The sequence below is a fragment of the Phoca vitulina genome, unplaced genomic scaffold (assembly GCF_004348235.1).
Source record: "Phoca vitulina isolate PV1807 unplaced genomic scaffold, GSC_HSeal_1.0 scaffold7, whole genome shotgun sequence".
Taxonomy (NCBI): domain Eukaryota; kingdom Metazoa; phylum Chordata; class Mammalia; order Carnivora; family Phocidae; genus Phoca; species Phoca vitulina.
This window is the reverse complement of record NW_022589710.1, coordinates 38,266,553-38,292,729: the sequence shown is the minus strand read 5'-3', so window position 1 is coordinate 38,292,729 and position 26,177 is coordinate 38,266,553. Positions and strand designations below refer to the sequence as shown.

General features: G+C 36.8%; 1 protein-coding gene and 1 pseudogene across 17 annotated transcripts in view; both read right to left on the bottom strand.

The window, feature by feature from the left end:
* Positions 1 to 26,177, bottom strand: part of GPHN (gephyrin) — a 608,525-nt gene that overhangs the window by 406,773 nt on the left and 175,575 nt on the right. The gene's annotated exons all lie outside the window — the stretch shown is intronic.
* LOC116632562 lies at positions 16,341 to 25,652 on the bottom strand (annotated as a pseudogene).

The window sequence follows — 26,177 nt, the reverse complement described above, 5'->3', positions numbered from 1 at the left end:
AGAAAATTTCCAAAAGCTGAAAGACAAATCTTTTGATTGAAATGGCTTATCAAGTGCCAAGCAGGATGAATGAAAAAAGAGCCATATCTAGACATATTATTACATGCAATCTTATAAAATTTCAGATAAGAAAAGATCTCTCAAGGGCGCCTGGGTGGCTCAATTGGTTAAGCATCTGACTTTTGGTCTCAGCTCAGGTCTTGATCTCAGGGTCTTAAGTTTAAGCCCCACATTGGTTGTGGAGCCACTTTGAAGAAAAAAAAAGGTCTCTCGGAGTTAGAAAAATAAATGTTTAAAAGAAAGGAAATAAGAAATCCACCAATACCACATCACAATGGAGAATCGCTTTAAAGTTTTGAGAGCAATTGATTTTGAATCTGGAATTCTATGACCAACCATAATATCAATAAGAATAAGGAAAATAAAATCTTTTTCTTTTTTTTTTAAGATTTTATTTATTTATTTGTCAGAGAGAGCACAAGCAGGGTGGAAGAGGGGGAGGGAGAGGGAGAAGCAGACTCCCTGCTCAGCAGGGAGCCCAATGCGGGACTCGATACCAGGACCCTGGGATCATAACCTGAGCCGAAGGCAGACACTTAACCAACTGAGCCACCCAGGTGTCCCTAAAATCTTTTTCAGTGATACAGGAACTCAGATACTTTACCTCCTACCTGCATTAATTCATTAATTAAGTACTACCTTGAGGATATAATCCACTAAAACTAAAAATGAATTTAAGAATCACTAACTGTCTGAGGAGTGCAATGAAAATAAAGCACACAGCAATAGCTGTGTAGTAGGCCTAGAGAGCAAATGGTCTGGACAAAATCAGGGTACTCTGGGGGAGGATAAATTCAAAGATGAAAATATGCAACAGAATAATAAATGAGAAAATGGAGAAATTTAATGACAGGGTAACAACATATGCTATGAGGGAAGAAAAAGGCAATTAGAAACCTCTGAAAAAACAGAAAGCTATAAAAAAAAAAAAGCATAATCCAAATATAAAGCAAATACAAATGAGTCATTATTTTGAACTCATGGAATATAGGAAGAGAGAATGCATTTGATCTTGACATTCTTCTTTGAGAAGCAGAGGGTTAGGGGACATAGTATTACAATTCCTTCTTTATTAGCTTTGTCATATCACCTGGTTCTGCAGTGAAGAATACATACAAATTATAAACACTTATATACAATTTATTAGATTTAATTTTTAGAATTAATGCTTACACAAAGCATGGAAGACTAGACTATAAGCCCCATGAACGCAGATACTATATACTATATAGTACATGTTCACCACTGTGTCCAGAGCACCTAACAAGGTATCTGGCACTTCAAAAGCAATCAGCTAAAATTTATGGAATGAATGATTTAATATGATTATAAAAAGTAATGTAAAGTTTAGAAACGTTCACAATATGAAAGTAATGGTATAGTTGACAGAATTTGGGAAGCAAAGGAGGAAAAATAAAGAAAAAAATCGGGCTACTGATTTCCTCAACGTATAGAAAGCAAAGAGAGGATGTCTAAACTTTATGTTAAAAGAAATGGATGCATATTATGTGAAGTAAAAAGACTAATCCCGTCAAAGAACTAAATCAATATAATTACCGAAAGGTGGGGCTGGGAAAGATGTGATGGTGTGAGTCAATTCCTCACCTTTTATAGCAGGAAGTCCATAAATATTCTTTACATTTGAAGACTTAGAAACAAGGAATAGGACTGTCATTTTTAATAATGATAGTAAATATGAGAATAAATAAAATCAGAAACAGTTAAAAGTGTCTCTAGGGAACTGGTATAGGACTAGATGTGGAAAGAGTAGTATCTTCCTTTTATGTTTTTTTTCTACATAAATTATTTTACTACTTTGTGAAGAAAAAAAGAAAAATAGATTTCTTAGTCACATAAATTTTATAAATCTGTCAGTAGGTGGCAGTCTCAGCAGAAATCTAGACATACAGGTGACAACTCCATCACATCTCACACTTGAACATTTGAATTCTGATGGCGTAGATCTGGTGTGGGAGCTGAAATACTGCATTACTTAAAAGGTCCTTGGTGATGCCAAAGCCACTGGACCAAGGACTACACCTTGAATAGACAACAGAAATCAACTTTACTTTTTATAAACACATTCATGATTACTCTCAGAAATTTTACAATTTGAGATTCAACATGAAATTAAGAAAAACCCACTACTTTTCTTTTAAAAGTACATCTCTACTGAAAATACATGAAGATATAAAGCATATAGTTGGTAAAAACAGTAAAAGCACTTTTTAAAAACAAGTTGTGTCTGTATCCAAGTAAAAAGCAACTCTTATATATGAATTCATCTAAATTTGTGACAAATCAGTAAACCCCAATGAACAGACACAATAATGGCACATGATATTAAATTTAGACAAATACTAGGGCACCTGGGTGGCTCAGTCGTTAAGTGTCTGTCTTCGGCTCAGGTCCCTACTCAGTGAGAGCCTGCTTCTCCCTCTCCCTCTGCCTGCCACTCCCCCTGCTTGTACTCCCCCTCTCTCTCTGTCAAATAAGTAAATAACATCTTTAAAAAAATTTTAGACAAATACTATTTTTTAAAATCCCACAGAACTGTTGAACCATAAATTTTTTTAAAAGTAATTTTTTATGCATGTTATTACAATCAGAAGAATTATTCAAGTGTTAAGTAATCCTCTATGAGTTTAATTTGACAATATCACAAATGTTTGCTAAAACTCTAAGGCCCAATTGGTTTGCAATGATTTCGCAGTTATACTCACAGAAACATGATAAAAGGCATATTTAAGTTCAGTAGCTCTTTAGAATTTTTTAGCAGACTCCTAAAATTGACACTGATCTTCCCATTAATCTCATTAATATATGTTAACCTCTCCCTATGACATAAAAATTGTCGGTTTAGACTTCAGCTATATACTAATATTAAATAAAATATGTGTTGTCTTCATTATTCAGACGAATAAAGGAATAAAGAATAAGAACCGTGTAAGAAATTGAGAGCCTCTAATACCCAAGTCAATGTTTGTAAGCTGTAGACCAGTGCAGTCCAATAGAAATCTATGCTAGCCACACTGTAGTTTTAAAGTTTCTAGTAGCCACATTGAAAAAAAAAAGTAAAAAGAAATGGGTCAAATATATTTTAATATATTTTACTTGATTCCATATAACAAAATGTTATCATTCAACAAAGTAATCAATTAAATAATTATTGAGATAGTTTACATCCATCTAAGTCTTCAAAATCTGATGTGTATTTTACACTTGGACATCCCAGTCTAGACTAGCCACCTTCCAACTGCTCAACAGCAACAATTACCATACTGAACAGTGTAGATCTAGATCAATGTTCTCCAAATTTTTTTTTTTTTAATTTTTTTTATTGTTATGTTAATCCCCATACATTACATCATTAGTTTTAGATATAGTGTTCCATGATTCATTGTTTGTGCATAACACCCAGTGCTCCATGCAGAACGTGCCCTCCTCAATACCCATCACCAGGCTAACCCATCCTCCCAACCCCCTCCCCTCTAGAACCCTCAGTTTGTTTTTCAGAGTCCATCGTCTCTCATGGTTCTTCTCCCCCTCCGATTTCCCCCCCTTCATTCTTCCCCTCCTGCTACATTCTTCTTCTTCTTTTTTTCTTTCTTAACATATATTGCATTATTTGTTTCAGAGGTACAGATCTGAGATTCAACAGTCTTGCACAATTCACAGCACTTACCAGAACACATACCCTCCCCACTGTCCCCCCCCCAGTCACCCCATCCCTCCCACCCCACCCCCCACTCCAGCAACCCTCAGTTTGTTTCCTGAGATTAAGAATTCCTCATATCAGTGAGGTCATATGATACATGTCTTTCTCTGTTTGACTTATTTCGCTCAGCATAATACCCTCCAGTTCCATCCACGTCGTTGCAAATGGCAAGATCTTATTCCTTTTGATGGCTGCATAATATTCCATTGCATATATATACCACATCTTCTTTATCCATTCATCTGTTGATGGACATTTTGGCTCTTTCCACAGTTTGGCTATTGTGGACATTGCTGCTATAAACATCGGGGTGCACGTAGCCTTTCGGGTCCCTACTTTTGTATCTTTGGGGTAAATACCCAGTAGTGCAATTGCTGGATCATATGGTAGCTCTATTTTCAACTTTTTGAGGAACCTCCATACTGTTTTCCAGAGTGGCTGCACCAGCTTGCATTCCCACCAACAGTGTAGGAGGGTTCCCCTTTCTCCGCATCCCCGCCAACATCTATCATTTCCTGACTTGTTAATTTTAGCCATTCTGACTGGTGTGAGGTGGTATCTCATTGAGGTTTTGATTTGGATTTCCCTGATGCCGAGCGATATTGAACACTTTTTCATGTGTCTGTTGGCCATTTGGATGTCTTCTTTGGAGAAATGTCTGTTCATGTCTTCTGCCCATTTCTTGATTGGATTCTTTGTTCTTTTGGTGTTGAGTTTGATGAGTTCTTTATAGATTTTGGATACTAGCCCTTTATCTGATATGTCATTTGCAAATATCTTCTCCCATTCTGTCAGTTGTCTTTTGGTTTTGTTGACTGTTTCCTTTGCTTTGCAAAAGCTTTTTATCTTGATGAAGTCCCAATAGTTCATTTTTGCCCTTGCTTCCCTTGCCTTTGGCGATGTTTCTAGGAAGAAGTTGCTGCGGCTGAGGTCGAAGAGGTTGCTGCCTGTGTTCTCCTTTAGGATTTTGATGGACTCCTGTCTCACATTGAGGTCTTTCAACCATTTGGAGTCTATTTTTGTGTGTGGTGTAAGGAAATGGTCCAGTTTCATTCTTCTGCATGTGGCTGCCCAATTTTCCCAACACCATTTGTTGAAGAGACTGTCTTTTTTCCATTGGACATTCTTTCCTGCTTTGTCGAAGATTAGTTGACCATAGAGTTGAGGGTCCATTTCTGGGCTCTCTATTCTGTTCCATTGATCTATGTGTCTGTTTTTGTGCCAGTACCATACTGTCTTGATGATGACAGCTTTGTAGTAGAGCTGGAAGTCTGGAATTGTGATGCCGCCGGCTTTGCTTTTCTTTTTCAACATTCCTCTGGCTATGCGGGGTCTTTTCTGGTTCCATACAAATTTTAGGATTATTTGTTCCATTTCTTTGAAAAAAGTGGATGGTATTTTGATGGGGATTGCATTGAATGTGTAGATTGCTCTAGGTAGGATTGACATCTTCACAATATTTGTTCTTCCAATCCATGAGCATGGAACGTTTTTCCATTTCTTTGTGTCTTCCTCAATTTCTTTCATGAGTATTTTATAGTTTTCTGAGTACAGATCCTTTGCCTCTTTGGTTAGATTTATTCCTAGGTATCTTATGGTTTTGGGTGCAATTGTAAATGGGATCGACTCCTTAATTTCTCTTTCTTCTGACTTGTTGTTGGTGTATAGGAATGCCACTGACTTCTGTGCATTGATTTTATATCCTGCCACTTTACTGAATTCCTGTATGAGTTCTAGCAGTTTTGGGGTGGAGTCTTTGGGATTTTCCACATAAAGTATCATATCATCTGCAAAGAGTGAGAGTTTGACTTCTTCTTTGCCAATTTGGATGCCTTTGATTTCTTTTTGTTGTCTGATTGCTGTGGCTAGGACTTCCAATACTATGTTGAATAGCAGTGGTGATAGTGGACATCCCTGCCGCGTTCCTGACCTTAGGGGGAAAGCTCTCAGTTTTTCCCCATTGAGAATGATATTCGCTGTAGGTTTTTCATAGATGGCTTTTATGATATTGAGGTATGTACCCTCTATCCCTATACTCTGAAGAGTTTTGATCAAGAAAGGATGCTGTACTTTGTCAAATGCTTTTTCTGCATCTATTGAGAGGATCATGTGATTCTTGTTTTTTCTTTTGTTAATGTATTGTATCACGTTGATTGATTTGCGGATGTTGAACCAACCTTGCAGCCCAGGGATAAATCCGACTTGGTCGTGGTGAATAATCCTTTTAATGTACTGTTGGATCCTATTGGCTAGTATTTTGGTGAGAATTTTTGCATCCATGTTCATCAGGGATATTGGTCTGTAATTCTCCTTTTTAATGGGGTCTTTGTCTGGTTTTGGGATCAAGGTAATGCTGGCCTCATAAAATGAGTTTGGAAGTTTTCCTTCCATTTCTATTTTTTGGAACAGTTTCAGAAGGATAGGTATTAATTCTTCTTGAAATGTTTGGTAGAATTCCCCTGGGAAGCCATCTGGCCCTGGGCTTTTGTGTTTTGGGAGATTTTTGATGACTGCTTCTATTTCCTTAGTGGTTATAGGTCTGTTCAGGTGTTCTATTTCTTCCTGGTTCAGTTTTGGTAGTTGATACATCTCTAGGAATGCATCCATTACTTCCAGGTTATCTAATTTGTTGGCATAGAGTTGCTCATAATATGTTCTTATAATTGTTTGTATTTCTTTGGCGTTGGTTGTGATTTCTCCTCTTTCATTCATGATTTTGTTGATTTGGGTCATTTCTCTTTTCTTTTTGATAAGTCTGGCCAGGGGCTTATCAATCTTGTTAATTCTTTCAAAGAACCAGCTCCTAGTTTCGTTGATCTGTTCTACTGTTCTTTTGGTTTCTATTTCATTGATTTCTGCTCTGATCTTTATTATTTCTCTTCTACTGCTGGGTTTAGGCTTTATTTGCTGTTCTTTCTCCAGCTCCTTTAGGTGTAGGGTTAGGTTGTGTACTTGAGACCTTTCTTGTTTCTTGAGAAAGGCTTGTATTGCTATATACTTTCCTCTTAGGACTGCCTTTGCTGTATCCCAAAGATTCTGAATAGTTGTGTTTTCATTTTCATTGGTTTCCATGAATTTTTTTAATTCTTCTTTAATTTCCTGGTTGACCCATTTATTCTTCAGTAGGATGCTCTTTAGCCTCCATGTATTTGAGTTCTTTCTGACTTTCCTCTTGTGATTGAGTTCTAGTTTCAAAGCATTGTGGTCTGAAAATAGGCAGGGGATGATCCCAATCTTCTGGTACCGGTTGAGACCTGATTTATGACCTAGGATGTGATCTATTCTGGAGAATGTTCCATGGGCACTAGAGAAGAATGTGTATTCCGTTGCTTTGGGATGGAATGTTCTGAATATGTCTGTGAAGTCCATTTGGTCCAGTGTGTCATTTAAAGTCTTTATTTCCTTGTTGATCTTTTGCTTAGACGATCTGTCCATTTCAGTGAGGGGGGTGTTAAAGTCCCCCACTATTATTGTATTGTTGTTGATGTGTTTCTTTGCTTTTGTTATTAATTGCCTTATATAATTGGCTGCTCCCATGTTAGGGGCATAGATATTTACAATTGTTAGATCTTCTTGTTGGATAGACCCTTTAAGTATGATATAGTGTCCTTCCTCATCTCTTATTACAGTCTTTGGTTTAAAATCTAATTTGTCTGATATAAGGATTGCCACCCCAGCTTTCTTTTGGTGTCCATTAGCATGGTAAATGGTTTTCCACCCCCTCACTTTCAATCTGGGGGTGTCTTTGGGTCTAAAATGAGTCTCTTGCAGACAGCATATCGATGGGTCTTGTTTTTTAATCCAATCTGATAGCCTGTGTCTTTTGATTGGGGCATTTAGCCCATTTACATTCAGGGTAACTACTGAAAGATAGGAGTTCAGTGCCATTGTATTGCCTGTAAAGTGACTGTTACTGTATATTGTTTGTGTTCCTTTCTGGTCTATGTTGCTTTTAGGCTCTCTCTTTGCTTAGAGGACCCCTTTCAATATTTGTTGTAGGGCTGGTTTCGTGTTTGCAAATTCCTTTAGTTTTTGTTTGTCCTGGAAGCTTTTTATCTCTCCTTCAATTTTCAATGACAGCCTAGCTGGATATAGTATTCTTGGCTGCATATTTTTCTCATTTAGTGCTCTGAATATGTCCTGCCAGTCCTTTCTGGCCTGCCAGGTCTCTGTGGATAAGTCTGTTGCCAATCTAATGTTTCTACCATTGTAGGTTACATATCTCTTCTCCCGAGCTGCTTTCAGGATTTTCTCTTTGTCTCTGAGACTCGTAAGTTTTACTATTAGATGTCGGGGTGTTGACCTATTTTTATTGATTTTGAGAGGGGTTCTCTGTGCTTCCTGGATTTTGATGCCTGTTTCCTTCCCCAAATTAGGGAAGTTCTCTGCTATAATTTGCTCCATTATACCTTCTGCACTTCTCTCTCTTTCTTCTTCTTCTGGGATCCCAATTATTCTAATGTTGTTTCGTCTTATGGTATCGTTTATCTCTCGAATTCTGCCCTCGTGATCCAGTAGTTGTTTATCTCTCTTTTTCTCAGCTTCTTTATTTTCCATCATTTGGTCTTCTATCTCGCTGATTCTTTCTTCTGCCTCATTTATCCTAGCAGTTAGCGCCCCCATATTTGATTGCACCTCATTAATAGCCTTTTTGATTTCTACTTGGTTCGATTTTAGTTCTTTTACTTCTCCAGAAAGGGTTTCTCTAATAACTTCCATGCTTTTTTCAAGCCCAGCTAGTATCTTTAAAGTGATGATTCTGAACTCTAGATCTGACATCGTACTAATGTCCGTATTGAGTAGGTCCCTGGCAGTCGGTACTACCTCTTGATCTTTTTGTTGAGGTGATTTTTTCCGTCTTGTCATTTTGTGCAGAGGAGAATAGATTAATGAGAGAACAAAATGCTAGCAGGGTAACAACGTCCCCAGAAAATATACTCTAAACAAATCAGAAAAGACCTGAAGCAGTGGGAAAAGAAAGGGAAAGAGAGAAAAAAGAAAAGGAAAGAAAAAAAGAAAAAAGAAAAAGATAAAGATAAAAACAAACAAAAGCAGAACAAAACAAAACAAAACAAAAACAGAATGTGATCAAATATGATCAGGCTGGATTATAGATCAGTGCCACACACTAGATTTTGGGTGTATTTTGGTCTGTTAAAAGAAAGTCCCTCCCAAAATTTTAAAGAAAGAAAAACTTATATATGTACAAAAATAAGGGTTGATATGATGAAGGGATGGAATATGACTGTAAAGATGGAAATTATAAAAAATTTTAAAAAAGGATTTGATAAGTTGTTTGAAAAAAGAAAGAAGAGGATTAAAAAAAAAAGAAAGAAAGAAAGAAAAAAGGGAGAGAATGTGATCAGGCAGGGGAGTAGAAAAAAACCATACACTAGAGATTTAGAGTATATTTTGATCTGTTAGAAGAAACTATCTCAAGATTTTAAGGAGAGAACAACTTATATATATATGCCAAAAATACGGGTAACTACTATGAAGGGATAGAATATGACTTTAAAAATGAAAAATAAAAATGTTTTTTTTTTAAAAAAGGGATTGATAAGATGTTGGTTGAAAAAGGAAAAAAGAAAAAAGGAAAAAAGAAAAAAAGACAGTTAAAAAAAAATAATTAACTTTGAAAGACTAAAGAATCATGGTAAAAAAGCCATGAATTCTATGTGCAGTGTTCCCCTAGCGCTGGAGTTCTGCCGTTCTCATTGATCGGTAAACTTGGTCTTGGCTGGCTGTTCTTGCTGATCTTCTGGGGGAGGGGCCTGTTGCCGTGGTTCCCAAATGTCTTTGCCGGAGGCAAAATTGCCCCGCCCTTGCCGGTCCGGGCTAAGTAATCTGCTCGGGTTTGCTCTCCGGAGCTTTTGTTCCCTGCAAGCTCTCCGTACAGCTTTGGAGGCGGAGAGTGAAAATGGCGGCCTCCCAGTCTCCGCCCCGGAGGAGCCGAGAACTCAGGGTCCCGCTCCTCAGCGAGCCCCCAGAGAAAAGCAGTCAGTCACTCCCGTCTCCCCGGTCTCCGGCCACACTCCGCGCTCACCCGGCCTGTGACCGCGCCTTTCTATCTGGCACCCGACCCCGGGTGGAGTCTCCAAACCCAGCAGATCCCCGCGGTGCGCTCCCGCACCTCTCCTCCCGGGGGAAGAAGGTGAGTCTCCCCGGATCTGCCGCTTGTTGGGTCCCTGCTGGAGGAGCAGTGGCCCGACTGTCCCACGGATCACGGTTTATGGCAACCCCGAGCTGAGAGCCCGCGCCTGGGCTCCGTCTCTGCAGCCGGCTTCCCCGCTCCGATACCTGGGAGCTCTGCCGCACTCAGGCACCCCCGGGCTTTCTGTGACCCCGAGGGTCCTGAGACCACACTGTCCCACGAGGGTTCCACCCCCCACTTCGCCACCAGAGTGACGTCCCTCAGCGGAGCAGACTTCTAAAAGTTCCGATTTTGTGCTCCGTGGCTCTATCACTTGCCAGAAGCGGCCGTCGGAGGCCCCTCCCCCGCCGTCTATCCTCCCGAATATCGCCTCGGATTCACTTCTCCGCACGTCCTACCTTCCAAAAAGTGGTCGCTTTTCTGTTCAGAGAGTTGTTGCTCTTCTTTTCTTTGATCTCCTGTTGAGTTTGTAGGTGTTCAGAATGGTTTGATCCCTATCCAGCTGAATTCCTGAGAGGAGACGAAATCCAGGTCTCCTACTCCTCCGCCATCTTGCTCCGCCCCTCCAATGTTCTCCAAATTTTTTTGATTGAGCATCCCACCTGTAAAAATTTTTAGCCTGCACTTCCAGTTTTCCTATGTGTATTTATGTATAAATTACAGCTGACCCTTGAATAACTCAGGGGTTGGGGTGCTGACCTGCCCTTCCCCACATAGTCAAAAAACCATGTATAACTTTGACTCCCCAAAAACTTAACTATTGATAGCCTACTGTTGACCAGAAGCTTTACTGATAACATAAACAGTCAATTAACACATACTTTCTATGTTATATGTATTACATACTGCATTCTTACAATAAAGTAACCTAGAGAAAAGAAAATGTTAAGAAAATCATAAGAGAAAATACATTTACAATATTGTACTGTATTTATCAATACTGTAAGTTTACATCTGTTTGTAAGATGAATTATCCGTCAATACCTACAGCAATATTATATGATACAAAACACTGTAGATGTTATCTGTATTATACCAGACATCAAAAATGAAAAGACAATGTGAAAAAGAAACTCCTATTTACTTACAGGTATAACGATTCATGCATAGAAAACAAAGAAGCAGCAATATGATTGCCTTGTGGTAGCCTAGTGTAATCAATATGAATGGTTATAAAATTTTTATGGCATACAGTATTAGTAATACCACTAATACAATACTGGAAACATTGTTACTTACAAAAAAAAACACCTACGATGATAGGCTGACACAGTTTCTCCAATTAATGTGAGAGGGCATACTGTATGATAATGTAGTTCTTTGAAAGTAAAGTTATAAAAAAGTAAGAGAACTAACACATTGTAATTTTATACTGTATTAAAAATCACTAACTTCATGCTTATATAAGGATAGGCTATCCACTTCCATACAAGACATACACACAATGTTCGACATGATGAATACTTAGGTGATGATGATGATAATACAAAAACATCTCATACAATTCTTGCTGTACAGGCATCAGATTTTCAATGAAGACACTTGCATACACAACAGATAAGTTTTTTAACTGTACAACATGATGATTATTTACTATCCATTTGGTGGAAATGGTTCATCATAAAGGTCTTCACCCTTGTCTTCATGTTGAACAGGATGAGGAGAGGGAGGAAGATGAGAGGTTGGCCACGTTGTCTCAGGAATGGCAGAGGTGGAAGAAATGGAGGAGGTGGAAGAGGCAGACACACTCAGTGTAACTCTAACATTGTAATTTGTCTTTTTTGCTTTTACATCTCTAAAAATGTTACTATACAGTGCCAATCCTTCTGATCCTTCCTCCACCATTTGCTTCAGAGTCAGTGCTCATACCAAGGTCCGTGTCTTTAAAGGAGTTAAAAGTAGTCTTAAATAACCAGAATCCTTCTGCCAGATTTTCTAATGTCAATTTGTTTTCTGGCACTTCTTCCTCTATGTCTTGTTCCTCATCATCTGGCACTGGTTTGGAAACACTCATCTCCATCAAGTCATCTTCTGTTAATTCCTCTGGTGTGGTGTCTATTACCTCTTGGGTTTCTCCAAGATCTACATCTTGAAATCCTTCACCTCTGGCCTTTTTTTCCCCATATCCACAATCTCATGATTTCCTTGACTGGTTCTATCATAAATCCTGTGAAGTTATGCACAACATCTGGACAATTTTCTTCAGGAGGAATTTATGGTTTCAGAAGCTTGATGGCTTTCATGGCTTTTTCTATACCAATGATGGCATTTTCAATGAGATACTTCTTTCAGACTTTCAAGATGTTCTATCAGGGTTCTTCCATGGTGCTGACAATCCTTTACATAGAGTACTGTGTATAATGAGCTTTAAAGGTCAATATGACCTCCTGATCTTGAGGCTAAGAGATATCATATTTGGGGGCAAATAGACCACTTCAACACCTTCAGTAGATGAGTTCATGGGGTTTTGGGTGGCTGGGGCATTGTCTAATACCGAAAGTACTTTAAAAGGCACACCCTTACTGGCAAGGTACTTCCTGACTTCAGGGACAAAGCACTGATGGAAAGAATCCAGAATAAGAGTTCTTGTTATCCAGGCCTTCTTGGTGTACAACCAAAAGACTGGCAGCTGGTGTTTATCTTTTCCCTCAAGGCTTAGGAGTTGGCAGCTTTATAGGTAAGGGCAGTCCTGATCATAAACTGAATTGCATTTGCACAGAACAGTAGAATTAGCCTATCTCTTCCTGCCTTAAATCCTGGTGCTCACTTCTCTTCCTTACTAATAAATGTCCTTTGTAACATCTTTTTCCAGAATAGTGCACTTTTGTTTTCATTAAAAGCCTGTTCAGGCAGATATCCTTTCTCCTCAAATGATTTTCTTAATGGTGTCCGGGAACTAGTCTGATGCCTCTTAGTTGGAAGAAGCCACTTCTCCTGTTATCTTGACATTTTTAAAGCCAAACCTCTTTCTAAAATTATCAAACCATCCTTTGCTGACATTAAATTCTCTGGCTTTAGATCCTTCATCTTCCTTTTGCTTTAGTTGTCATATAATGACTTTGCTTTTTCTCGCATCATATTAGCCTATAAATATGTCTTTATTATAGCAATCCTGCACATTCAATATGAAATAAAAAGGTATGTCACAAAAAGCACAAGACTTTCATGCCCGGTGGCATAGGTGCACTGACGGCTTCACTAATTTTTTTTCTCCTTTTTTTTATAATGGTTCTTATGCTGGATTATCTTGAAATGGCAGGCAACCACAGCTACAGACCTCAATCTATAGTACATATCAAGCAATTTGCCTTGCAACGTCATGACTTTTCTGTATCTTGGAACACTTGCAGAATCACTAGTGGCATTTTGTATGGGTCCTAGGTGTTATTCAAGGTTGATGATATTGCACTAAACACAATTAAAAATATGTGAGAACCAAGAGACCACTTTTTAGTGTGATAAGCAATTTATTGGAGATGAACTGCTCTCCAGATGATTAGCATCTGGAAAAGTCCTAGTAGGACTTTCTCTGGGGAAGAAGGCATTGACAAGTGCCAACACATGGTGTTCTACAGATACTCACAATACTTGAGGTCACCACAATAGCAATAAGGTGGATGAAATTATTATCGTAATACAGTATGTACTACAGTTATTTGCAGTTATGATTTAATACTGCAACTTTACATCTGTCTATTTTCTCTCAATTGCAAATGTCATGTACAGTCTATTAAGTGTTTCTGTGTATAAGTTTGGTAAGTTTTAACTTTTTATAAGAGATTTGTATATATTTTATGGTAGTATATGAGAAAATAAATTAGTGTCTATATACATATTTTATGCATTCATGAAACACCTAACTTTTTCTTAAAGTTTTTCAGTATTTCTAGGCTACACAGTTTGTAACTTTTTCCAAACTGTCACAAATCTCCAAAAAAATGTCCAAAATATTCATTGAAAAAAAGCTGTATATCAATGAACACACACAGTTCTAACTCCTATTGTTCAAGGGTCAACTGTATATGCATATACTATTATCATTAGACAATATTTCAAGATATGAAATGTACTTAAGGTAAGGCATTCTACATTAAGTGGACATATGAACCACATGAAAGCTTCTTAAAATCTAGATTCCTGAATTCCATTCCTGGAGATTCTGATTCAATAGGATTTAGATAAAGGCCAGAAATAAGCATTTTAAACAAACTTCTAGGTGATCCTGATGTAGGTGGTACAAGATCATACTTGCAAAAACACTGCTATAGACCTTATTTCTCAAATTGTGATTCATAAACACCCACAAATTTGTGAAAGAATGAAGGTGCCCTAATCTTTCCTCTAACCAGAGTTCATTTCTAGCATGCGGGGAAAAAAAACCAAGATAAAAAGAAAACAAGGATAGGTGTTATAAAATATATCAACTATAGAATAATGCTTCTTTTAGTAGCCTTCAGAAGTGCATGACCAAAATGTGAATGCCACAAAGTTTTCAACATCATTTACTGTCCTGCTGTTTTTTAAATTCACAACTTCTAGAAAAAAATAATACTATTAGTACAAATCTGACATTGATACCAAAGTAACACTTAATTAATTCTGATCCAAATCCAAATAAGTTAGAAAATCAGCCAAATGATATCCCAGAAGTGTAAAAACTTTATTTTTAGGATAACTGTTCCTGCTTGCCTGGCTTGCTGGAATCTAAGCCAAAGCCACCTTGCACAATTAGGAGTAACAGTAATATAGGGAAGATAAGTCAGAGGATCAAAATGATGAAGTCTTAGAACATGTTTAGTCCATCTCATATTCATTTAATTGTGGACTTAATCATCAGATTTTCTACATAGATAAAATATAGATAAAATTTATAATTATACTGAGACATGTTAAGCTTTATTTTGTTCCTGCTATCAAAAAAACAGTATATACTGACATTATTATAAAAAAAAGTATACATGACAGAGTGTGTTACCTCTGTTAAAAAAAAAAAAAAGCACTGAACCCATCTTCTCCACTCCTCCCAAATTAATACATTTTCCTTATTTTTGGACCAATAAGACTATGGTCACCACTTCTGTGCTAGTCCCTTCTATATTTGCAGATGCAGAAAACAGAGCTACTATGTCTGATTTTAGTATCAGAATAGTGTCAAAACCAACCCCAGCCAAGGAATCCCTTCTGAAAAAACTCAAAATCTATAAAAAGTATATTGGATATGTTTGGGTTATTTTATTTAGATTTTATGAAGAAAAAAGAATTCTGAAGTAATTTAATTCTCCATTTTACAATAAAAAACACAAATAAGTGCCCTGTCCAAGGTCATCCAGATAACACTGCATCCAGGCATAGAAGTCTTATCTCTTGGCTTTTATTCCAGTATTCTACTTCAACATGATGCTTTTGTCATCTTGTTAGATAAAATGTAAAATAGACATCAAATTTAAGAAATAATACTGGGCATATTTTTTAACCTGCTATAAACAGTCTATAAGAGAATGAACAAAGTAATTGGATAATATGTTAATGATTACTAATATTATAGAAAGTAATTGCCTAACTTTGGCTCCAAAGAGATACTGGTATTCAGTGCATAGAAAGGCACATAGCCTCAGAAGACATAAACAAAGGGGAAAAAAAAAAGAGGAAAATAATAGGACTGAGAACAATAAGTCTCACACTTGTTTAATATTCAAAATATTTTCTGATGATGCTTCATACAGCAATGAAGCAGAAGTCATGAGAAAATACAGAATTGATTATTTGTTTCATTGACTATGAATGCTGTTTATTTCAACATGGGTGTGTTGACTGATTAATCAATAAAATTAGTTAAGGTGAGGAATCATAAAAAAAGTAAATTACACAATTTATTTTACCTTAAAACATATAAATGAGTATCTTTTCACCAATCTTTTGATATGGAACTAAGGCTTTTCTCTGAGTATGGGTCTTCTGACTGGAGCTAGCATCAGGTTTCTTTCATTAACACACCACTACATAGTTACCCATAAGTTCTTATGAAACAATCATTAGAAAAGATTTTACCCCATATATATAATCTAGTCATACCTAATTTAAAAACAATTTTTAGTGACTCAACTTTATAATCTCTTTTAGTCTCAATATAAATGAATTTTTCACTTATTTCAAGGATTTTTAACATTTAATTCAAAAATTATAATAAAAAGCTCTATTGGCATAAACTGGCTTCGAATATATACAACTGATTCTTGGAAGCATAAATGTCAACTGCTGGGAACAGAAGTATGCTAGAGAGTAGCCTAGCACTCTAGTGGAAGGTTTAGTATACAGTTGATCCTTGAACAACATAGGTTTAAACTCCGTGGGTCCACTTAAATGAAGATTTTTTTAATAGTACAATACTGTAAATGTATTTTCTCTTCCTTATTTCTTTTTCTTCCTATTTGTATGTTTTATTCCTACAAGACAGCTAGGGGTGAGGGGGGCAGGAAGCCACCAGCCAGAGTAAGGGACCTTCCTCTGGCAGGAAGTACAAGCTGGTTTCCAGGCAAATCCTCACGGTTGCCAGGTGGAAGACTCCAGGGGATGGTGTTGGTGGTCCTGGGTGGGGGATGCACACTTGTGGAGCTAGAGGTAGCAGGGAAGGTCCTCCCCTACTACCAGGGCTCTTCCATGAGACCACACTGCTTAACCATAGAGCTGTTCTTATCAATGAAGAACTTGGTGAAGTTCCACTTGGTAGTATTTTCTAAGATTCTTCTCCCCTTGGGCTGGACTTTAATCCACTTCCACAGCAGGTGGTCGTTGTCTCCATTCTCACAGACATTGCACATACAAAGTTTGATGTTATACCCAGCAGCAAATTCATAGTCTCTGCAGTAATCTCTGGGTTTTGCCCCCTGAACTACTTGCAAGGGAAAGCCAGGATCTGTAAATATCAGTTAGGATATAGGGCATGCAGGTCAACCAACTAAGTATAGTTTACATCTGTTTATCTCATTGTGAGGCCACATTGGTGATGATGCACACGAAGCCCCAGTGCTTGTCCAGGTTAATTATGCTGCCCTTGATGTCCCTGGCTGACAACTCATGCATGGAATGAGCACAGTGCCAGACTTCCCAGGATGTGCACACGATACCAGCCAGGTTGGTGATGGGTAGGGCCCCACATAGCAGCACAGGCTTCCTTTATTACGATTCTCTTAATAACATTTCTTGTAGCTTACTTTGTTGTAAGAATACAGTATATAATACATATAACATACAAAATAAGTATTGATCAACTATTTATGTTATCATTAAGGCTTCTGGTCAACAGTAGGCTATTAGTAAATTTGGGGGGAGTCAAAAGTTATATGCAGGTTTTTGACTAGGTTGATGCTCCTAACTCCTATGTTGTTCAAGGGTCTACTACATTATGGACATATGTCAGTGTGTTTTACAGAAGCAATTGAGAAGATAGGTTATGCTAGTGAATTGGTTAAGGGTAAGTCATTTAAATGTGAATGAATATCTTGTATTCTTTAAATTTTGGCATTTATCTTATTTCATCCATTTTATTACCATGTCTTTCTACCTTTCCACATAAAGTTTTTAAGATCAGGAATGATTTTTTTCCTTACTCCAAAGCCTAGAAATACACCTGGTTACAGGAGGAGCTTTATGTATTCTTATTGCAACAATGAAAGAAGTGAGATCTCTCAATAACTCATCAAATTGTCTAAATGTCTCATAATTTTTCCTTTACAAAAAGGCAGTAAGAATATCCATATCTTGTTATATGAAATAGAAGTGTCCTGATATAGAGAAATTCCTTAAGTCAGAAATACTGGGAACTACATTCTGAGTAGATACAATAAAGTATAGTGAAGAAATGATACTGAGGAAAATGGCCCTTAGAAGAGGTGGTAACTATGGCAGGGCACGACAAGTGTTCTAAGCCAAAATCACCAAATTCCAAACTCATAATTTCACTTGAGTTTTACCATATTAGAATTTAAAAAGTCATCAGTAATACAATACATTTGACAGGTCTAAAATAATCTTCAAAAAATCTACAGCTAATGACAGTTTACTTCGAGTTTGATATCCGGTTTATCAATTCTATATCTAAAATACTGATTTAGGAAAAAAGATGATAACTAATGTGGCCTCTTAGGGACTGGATATAAAACTACATAGGGAAAAAAAGTGTAAAAAAAAGGTACTTATAGCCTGATAAAAGATGATTTTAAAGGATTATGGACTTCTGTTTTCCAGGCTAGCAGTTAAGGTGCTTTGAAGTTGTTTATTTAATGTTAAAATTATAATTCACTACCTAAGTAAATAATGTGGCATTTAAAGCCTTGAAAGAAAAAGAAAATTGATGACTTCATTTACAAAAATATGAAATATCTCCCCTTTAACCTGCTGGTCTGATTACTTATGTAATTTCTATAATTACTTTAAACGCATTTTAACAAACCTTTTAGAAATTTCATATATAAATGCATTAATGTACACTTACTATTAATACAATCCCAAGTTCCGGAAAGTTCTATCTTAAAGAATAAATGAAAAAATATTAAAAGAAAACAAATATGGGTTCCCTCTGCACATCTGAACATAGTATTTTTTATAATGTACTATAAATGCCTGTCTCAAATATGTTACCCCTTTCTAGAGAAGAAGCTCTTCCTTATCTTATTTATTATCATATCTCCAGTCCCAGGTCAAGAGTGAGTATCCATTAAATTTTCGTAGAATGAATAAATTAATGAATTAATATTTCATTTGGGATCAATTTCTTCTTATGATATTCTAATTATACCTCCCACAAACTTTATCTCACACCAAAGGTACAAATAACAATGACAAAAAAAAAAAACAACTTGATGTTTAAATGTGCATTTTCTACACTTTAGAAGTTATTTACTGATGGTTGAGCAATCATATCCTCAATATGGTTTAAAAATTCAATTAGTGATTCTAGTTCCAGTGGGATGGAATAAAGACCAGCTTCAGAGAGTGGTTTCACGATGTCAGTGTAGGAAAATCCTGAATTTACTTCCTTCCACTAGAGACATCAAATACATAGTTATATATGAATCAATTCCCTCTCAAAATGTCCTGAAAACTAGCTGAAGGGCTCCTCTACAATCTAGGATAAAGGGCCACATTGAGACCACTAGGAGAGGCAGAGATGTGGTCTTGCCCCCCTCACACTCCCCCACTTACAAGCACTGACCCACAATTGGGAGAGATCTCAACAGTATAGAATTCTGCCCTCATAAAAGAAAGATTTGTACCCCACATTAGGAACTCCAATCCTCAAGATCTACTCCAGAGAGATGAGCCCCAAAACATCTGCCTCTGAAAACCAACAGGGCTTATACCCAGAAGACCTGGAAGACTATGGAGAATGGAAAGCCCACTCTTGAAGGGCTTATGCACAGACTCACCCTTGGACCCAACACAAAAGCAGCAGTTTGAAAAGCACCTAGATCATATGCGAAGGAGATTCATGAATAAATCTTCAAACATCTGCCAAAGATGCAGGAGTCTAGTAGGACTTTCCCTGGGGAAGAAGGCATTGACAAGTGCCATTTTTGGATGCTTACTCCACCTTGCTAGCACTGAGGCTGGTGGGTGCCATTTTTGTGCTTATTCTACCTTGCTAGTACAGACAGGCTTGCCGCACATCCATGTTCTCCTGCAGCCCCAATGAAGCGGGTAGGAGCATGCAGTCCACATAGGGGATGCCTCTTGAACACACTTGGCTATGATGGCCAAGGGAGCCTGTACTGCTGGGCCCCATAGAAATGAAATAACTGGAGAGACAGTTCTTAGTAGGCTACCAATCCCAAGGCATGGCATAGCTAGCAGACAGAAACTCATCCTCAGTCTTCCTGTGAAAAAGGCCTAATTATTCTAGAACTTCAGCCTGAGGGGTAGGCTTCACGTTTACCACACATCTGGAGGCTATGGAGGAGCTCTCAAGGGACATAGGCTGGGGGATGTCAAAATTTGCACTCTTACATGGCATCATTATGCTTACCACATATCCTAAAAAGAAGCTACACACTTATCCTGAGCCCTATTTTTTGTGACTATCACCAAGAGGACAACTCCAAATCACCTTGTCTAGAGACCAGTAGGGGTTATGACTGCAATCTCACATGACCGCATATATTTCCTTCTTTAAAAGCTGCTGCCTTCAAATCAGCCTGAAACTGGTGCTGACTGAGATCCTTCCCTTTCGAACACTGACAGAATTTGTCACAATCTCAACAAATGGGACCTATCAAGAATAAATCAGGCAGCTTACACAATCACAAAGGTTCGAGACACAACCAAGAACTAGGGCAAGTTGAACTATAAAGTTCATCACCTATACAAGAAGACTCCTTCAAAACTGAGAGAAGCAGCTATTTTGCCTAATACATAGAAATAAATACAAAAAGAAAATCAAAACGAGGAAACAGAGGAATATGTTCCAACTGAAAGAACAAGATAACCACCCCCTGCAAAAAAATCTTAATGAATCAGAGATAAGTAATTTACATGATAAAGTATTCAAAATAATAGTCATAAAGATCTTCAGTGAGCTTGGGAGAAAAATGAATGAACACAGTGAAAACATCAACAAAGGGATAGGAAACATAGGAAAATACCAAACAGAAGTAACAGAAAAAAATAAAATAACTGAACTGAAAAATAACTACAGAGGTTCAAAAATAGATTGAAGAAAGGCACAAAAAACTTATCTGAAAAAATAATTGTTGAAAAGTTCCCTAACCTGACAAAGGAATGAGACAACTAGATCCAGGAAGAACAGAGAGTTCCAAATAAAATGAACTGAAAGAGATCCACACCAAGACACATAATTAAAATGTCAAAAACTAAAGATAAAGTCCACTCTCACCACTGCTATTTAACATAATAGTGGAAGTCCTAGCCACAGCAGACAACAAAAAGAAATAAAAGGCATCCAAATTGGCAAGGAAGAAGTCAAACCTTCACTATTTGCAGATGACATAATAGTATATATAGAAAACCCAAAAGAATCAACCGAAAAAACTGTTAGAACTAATAAATGAATTCACTAGAGTCACAAGATACAAAATCAACATACAGAAATTGGCTGCATTTCTTTTTTTTTTTTTTTAAAGATTTTATTTATTTATTTGACAGAGACAGAGATAGCAAGAGCAGGAACACAAGCAGGGGGAGTGGGAGAGGGAGAAGCAGGCTTCCCGCTGAGCAGGGAGCCCAATGCGGGGCTCGATCCCAGAACCCTGGGATCATGACCCGAGCTGAAGGCAGCCGCTTAACGACTGAGCCACCCAGGCGCCCCCAGAAATTGGCTGCATTTCTATACACCAATAATGCAGCAGCAGAAAAAGAAATGAAGGAATCAATTCCATTTACAACTGCACCAAAACCAATAATATACCTAGGAATAAACCTAACCAAAGAGGTGAAAGACCTATACTCTGAAATATATAAAACACTGATGAAAGAAACTGAGGAAGACACAAAGAAATGGAAAAATATTCCACACTCATGGATTGGAAGAACAAATATTGTTAAAATGTCTATACTACCCAAAGCAATCTATACATTCAATGCAATCCCTATCAAAATAACACTAGCATTTTTCAGAGCTGGAGCAAACAATTCCAAAATCTGCGCGTAACCAGAAAAGACCCCCGAATAGACAAAGGAATGTTGAAAAAGAAAGCCAGGCAGCAACTACCTGAACCTCAGCTTCAGCAACTTCTTGCTAGACATGTCTCTACAGGCAAGGGAAACAAAAGCAAAAATGAACTATTAGAACTTCACCAGGATAAAAAGCTTTTGCACAGCAAAGAAACAATCAACACAACTAAAGGCAACCTATGGAATGGCAGAAGATATCTGCAAATGATATCAGATAAAGGGCTAATATCCAAAATCTATAAATAACTTATCAAACTCAACACCCAAAAAACAAAAAATCCAGTCAAGAAATGAGCAGAAGACCTGAACAGACATTTGATCTAAGGCTTTTGGACATGTACCATAGGGATGAAGCTCCTTTACCTAACAAGATTTTATACAAATGTCAAATATGTCTTGGTATCAAAATCCTCCTAAGGAAGTCTTTTTAAAAAACTGTTCATTGCTATATTAAATCTCCAACCAGAAACTTCAACTAAAACACGGCTCAAATATGTGACTGCTTTTCTAGATGGGACGAATCTACACAGTCTAATCTAGAGGGCCAGAGTTTTTGTGGATTTGTCTATAATAGCATCTTAAAATGTTTTCTCAACTACAATTCCTAATCTTTTAGCATTCTGAAATTTTAGTCAATTAATCAATATATAAGAACTGACTATATGTCTAGCATTAATCCATATTTCCTGTATAAGAAAATTTATGAACATTCTTTCAACATGTAAAAAAAATTACAAAGTGTATTAGATAATTGCTTACTCTAAGCACTGGATTTACAAGTAGAGAGTTGCATACATAGTGTGATTAATAGCTACTATGAAGATTTCAGAAGCGTGCACATGCACGTGAGCACGAGCACACAACACACCTCCCCACCAAAAACTGTATGACTTCATTTCTTTTTTGATCTGCATATAGTACCAGAAGAATATGTTTCATACCACCAGTCACTTAAATCTTTAGTAAATTGGCTGATTAGACTCTCTTTTCCTGAGAAAAAGTTTAATAAGAGACACAGGGAGAGATCATGAAGGCAGTGAGGATAGGAGGGAATAGATATGGAAAAGAAAGTAGAAATAATAAAATTAAACATTGTGTAATACAATAACTCAGAGTAGGACTTCATTAGATTCTTACTTTACTGGAAGCAATTTTATAATCAAGTTACACATAGAAGGCTACAGAACAGATATAGCTGGATCCAATATCATCAACCTATTATAATTAAAATTTTAAGTTATGTTTTTATTGAGATGGCTGAAAGATGAACAAGGAGAAAGCTTACAACCTTTTAGAAGAAAGGACGAAAAATAGTAGTGTAAATAACAGGCAGAATTCCAAGGGTAAGAATAAAATATAACTGTTTCATATATAGTAACAATACGGCTAAAGTTTATTCTTTACTAATAACAATTTATTGGCTTGGCAAACATTAAATTCTAAAATTTTTCACTTTTGACAAGACAAGGCAATACAAGAAAAATACAAAAGGAAAAAGGAGTCAAGACTTTGTTAGCTATTCTTAATTAAAGAGCTTTTATATAGAAGGGTGAGTAAGCTCTCCTGGATGCCCTAATAAAGGGAATTAGAACCAGCAACAAGACAAATTTGGGCTCAATATAAGAGACGTTACTGAACACATTAGAGTCATTTTTTTTTCAAAAGAGAAAAAGAAATGCAATATGTTACCTTGAAAAGCAATGAATTTTTTCTTTCTAAGTACTTGATTAGGGAATAGAACACTGCCAGTGTTTAAACTGATAGTGGGATTGCAAGGACTTTGAAGGGAAATAGAGATTAAAAATCAACCAGAAGTATAAACTGGAACAATAAAAAAAAAAAATTAAAAAAAAAAACCTTCTCTACATAAGAGGAACTTGTCCATGACCACACAGATCAAGAGAGGCAGGCAAGTTCTCCAGGTGCGTGTTCATAAGAAGCAAACAACTGAAGCAATGCGTGGTCTCTATATCAGTCAGAATACTTATTTGTAAACAAAAACTAACTCCAGCTTTCTTAAGCAAAAAAGGGAATAAACTAAAGAAATAGTAGGTTAGAAAAACAAATAAAGGCCAGAAAATCAAGCTTAGAAAATACATGGAAACAAAATCAACTCCAAATGGAGCAGGAAAAATAACCATGTTTTAGGGGAACAGCATGGCTTGACTGCTATCATATATATCTCCATCCTTAGGCCATGGCTGTTGGATCTTGTTACCATTGCTTCCAAAAATGAATCGGAACACTAAAAAAACACACATACACACACAATAAATTTCTACAATAAGTGTTATACAGACTCAAGGGCATATTCAATCCTGTCCAAAAGAGATAGAATCCATAATGCAATGGCCTTCAAAACAAACTGCACAAATTTGTCTAGTGTTTCTGCTAATTCTCATTCACGGTACTTCATTTCCTTGTGCCTTTTCTTATTCATTGGAAAATAATTTGTGGTATCTAGTATATTCATCAAAGAATTTATATTATTTCTGTCAGGTGCTCAGAAGCACTTTTAGTCATGGTCTAGTTTTTAAAAATACACATTTAAGGTTTTTTGTACAAGTGATATTTGAATTCGGATTATAAATTTACTCTAAAATCAGCGTATAGCTACTTCTCAGGGAATTTTCTTCAACCCCTGCTTTGTCCAGCCTAACGTTTCTTTCTTCCCAGTTTCTAGTCCTCTGCGAATGGGAATGAGTGAGTGTGTTTTTGTGAGCAATGGGTGGAGGGAGTACAAGGGTGACTAAGCTCTCTCTAAATGTTTAACAGTTTAATGGAATGCCATCCAAAAAGAAAATATAAAATAAGTATTGAATAAAACATGTACTCATAAAAATGGCTAATTGAAGACATTAATTTCCTGGAGTTATAAAGATGATACTAAAATGATTTCATAAGGAGGGGTGCCTGGGTGACTCAGTTGGTTAAGCATCTGCCTTCAGCTCAGGTCATGATCTCAGAGTCCTGGGATGGAGCCCCGCATCGATCCCCTGCTGAGCAAGGAGGCTGCTTCTCCCTCTCCCTCTGCCTGCCATTCCTCCTGCTTGTGCTCTCTCTCTCTCTCTCTTTGTCAAATAAATAAAATCTTTTTTAAAATTTTAAAAAATTAAAAATTAAAAAAAATGATTTCATTAGGAGAGGGTAGGTAGCAAACTTTCCTCAACATTTCTAATAGAAGATTCTTATTTAATCAAGGTAATGATTTTGAACATAAACCTACCTAAACAGAACTCTAAATTTAAGGAGTCAAATATATTTATTGTGGGAATAAATATATCAAGTACAGTTTTTATTTGTGTTTCTTTTGTTAGACTAATAATTATTTTTAATAAAATAGTTTCATCCAGATATAGAGGGTCCTTTCTATAAGAGAGTTTAAAACTTTGTTCTGTTTTTTTTCTTTTTTATTAATGTGAATAATGGCATGTTTTGCAAGTAAGCTTCCTATATTAACCTATTTCTACTCAAAGACAGACATGCTGTACAAAAATCAAGAGTCAACAATGCAAAGGTTTTCAAGTATTTCCATTTTTCAGATTTTAGTATAAAATACTTATGGGTATTTAGCAGAGCAGATGGCTCAAAAGGCTAAATATTTGTAGCTTAGCACTTTAAATAGAAACCATACCCTTTATAATAGACTAACTATAAAAGAATGACTTCTGTGACAACAGACTGTTCTTATGTAACTATTTTGGGGTAGGAAGAAAATCTGTTTTATTTTAACAGTTTAAAATAAAACAGAAAGTTTCAAATTAACAGTGCTTTAATTTCTAACTTGAATTTTATCTTACTATTTTGGTATAAAATTCAAGAATGAATATAAAATAGCTAACAACTGGTTTCCTATCACCACTACCATGTCAGTATACCTTTTCAGACAAATTTTACCATTTTAAATGTTCCTTGGAAAATCAGGAGTTACCTGGCTATGGCCAGGGCAAAGAGTTCTAATTCCATCTCTGCATAAAGTAACAGCAAATCCATATAAAAGAGTTCTAAACTTTGTAACCTGTTTCTGACTCCCATGAGTACAGATTCCAGAAAATCTAATGAGTTGTCTTTTTGTACAATGACAGATCAAGATATTTAGTTAATGCCCCTCCAAGTATAGAATGTCTAATTATATTGAATAAAATACATGCTTTTAAAAACTTATTTAAACATATGGCTGGGATAGTTGGAAACTAAAGAATTAATAAAAGAATACAAGAAAAAAGGAGGCAGAAATCCAGACAGTTAAGAGTTCTGGGGCTAGTATCTGCTGAACCCTGATGGCCTACAGTTTAGGCATTAAGAGTCCCATTTATTTTTTTAAGATTTTATTTATCTACTTGAGAGAGAGAAACAGAGAGCGAGAGAGCACAAGCAGGGGGAGCAGCAGAGAAAGAGGGCGAAGCAGGGTCCCCACTGAGCAGGGAGACCGACGTTGGGCTGGATCCCAGAACCCTGGGATCATGACCTGAGCAGAAGGCAGATGCTTAACTGACTGAGCCACCCAGGCACCCAAAGAGTCCCATTTTTAAGGGCCCAGAATTTAGAGTTCAATCTGGA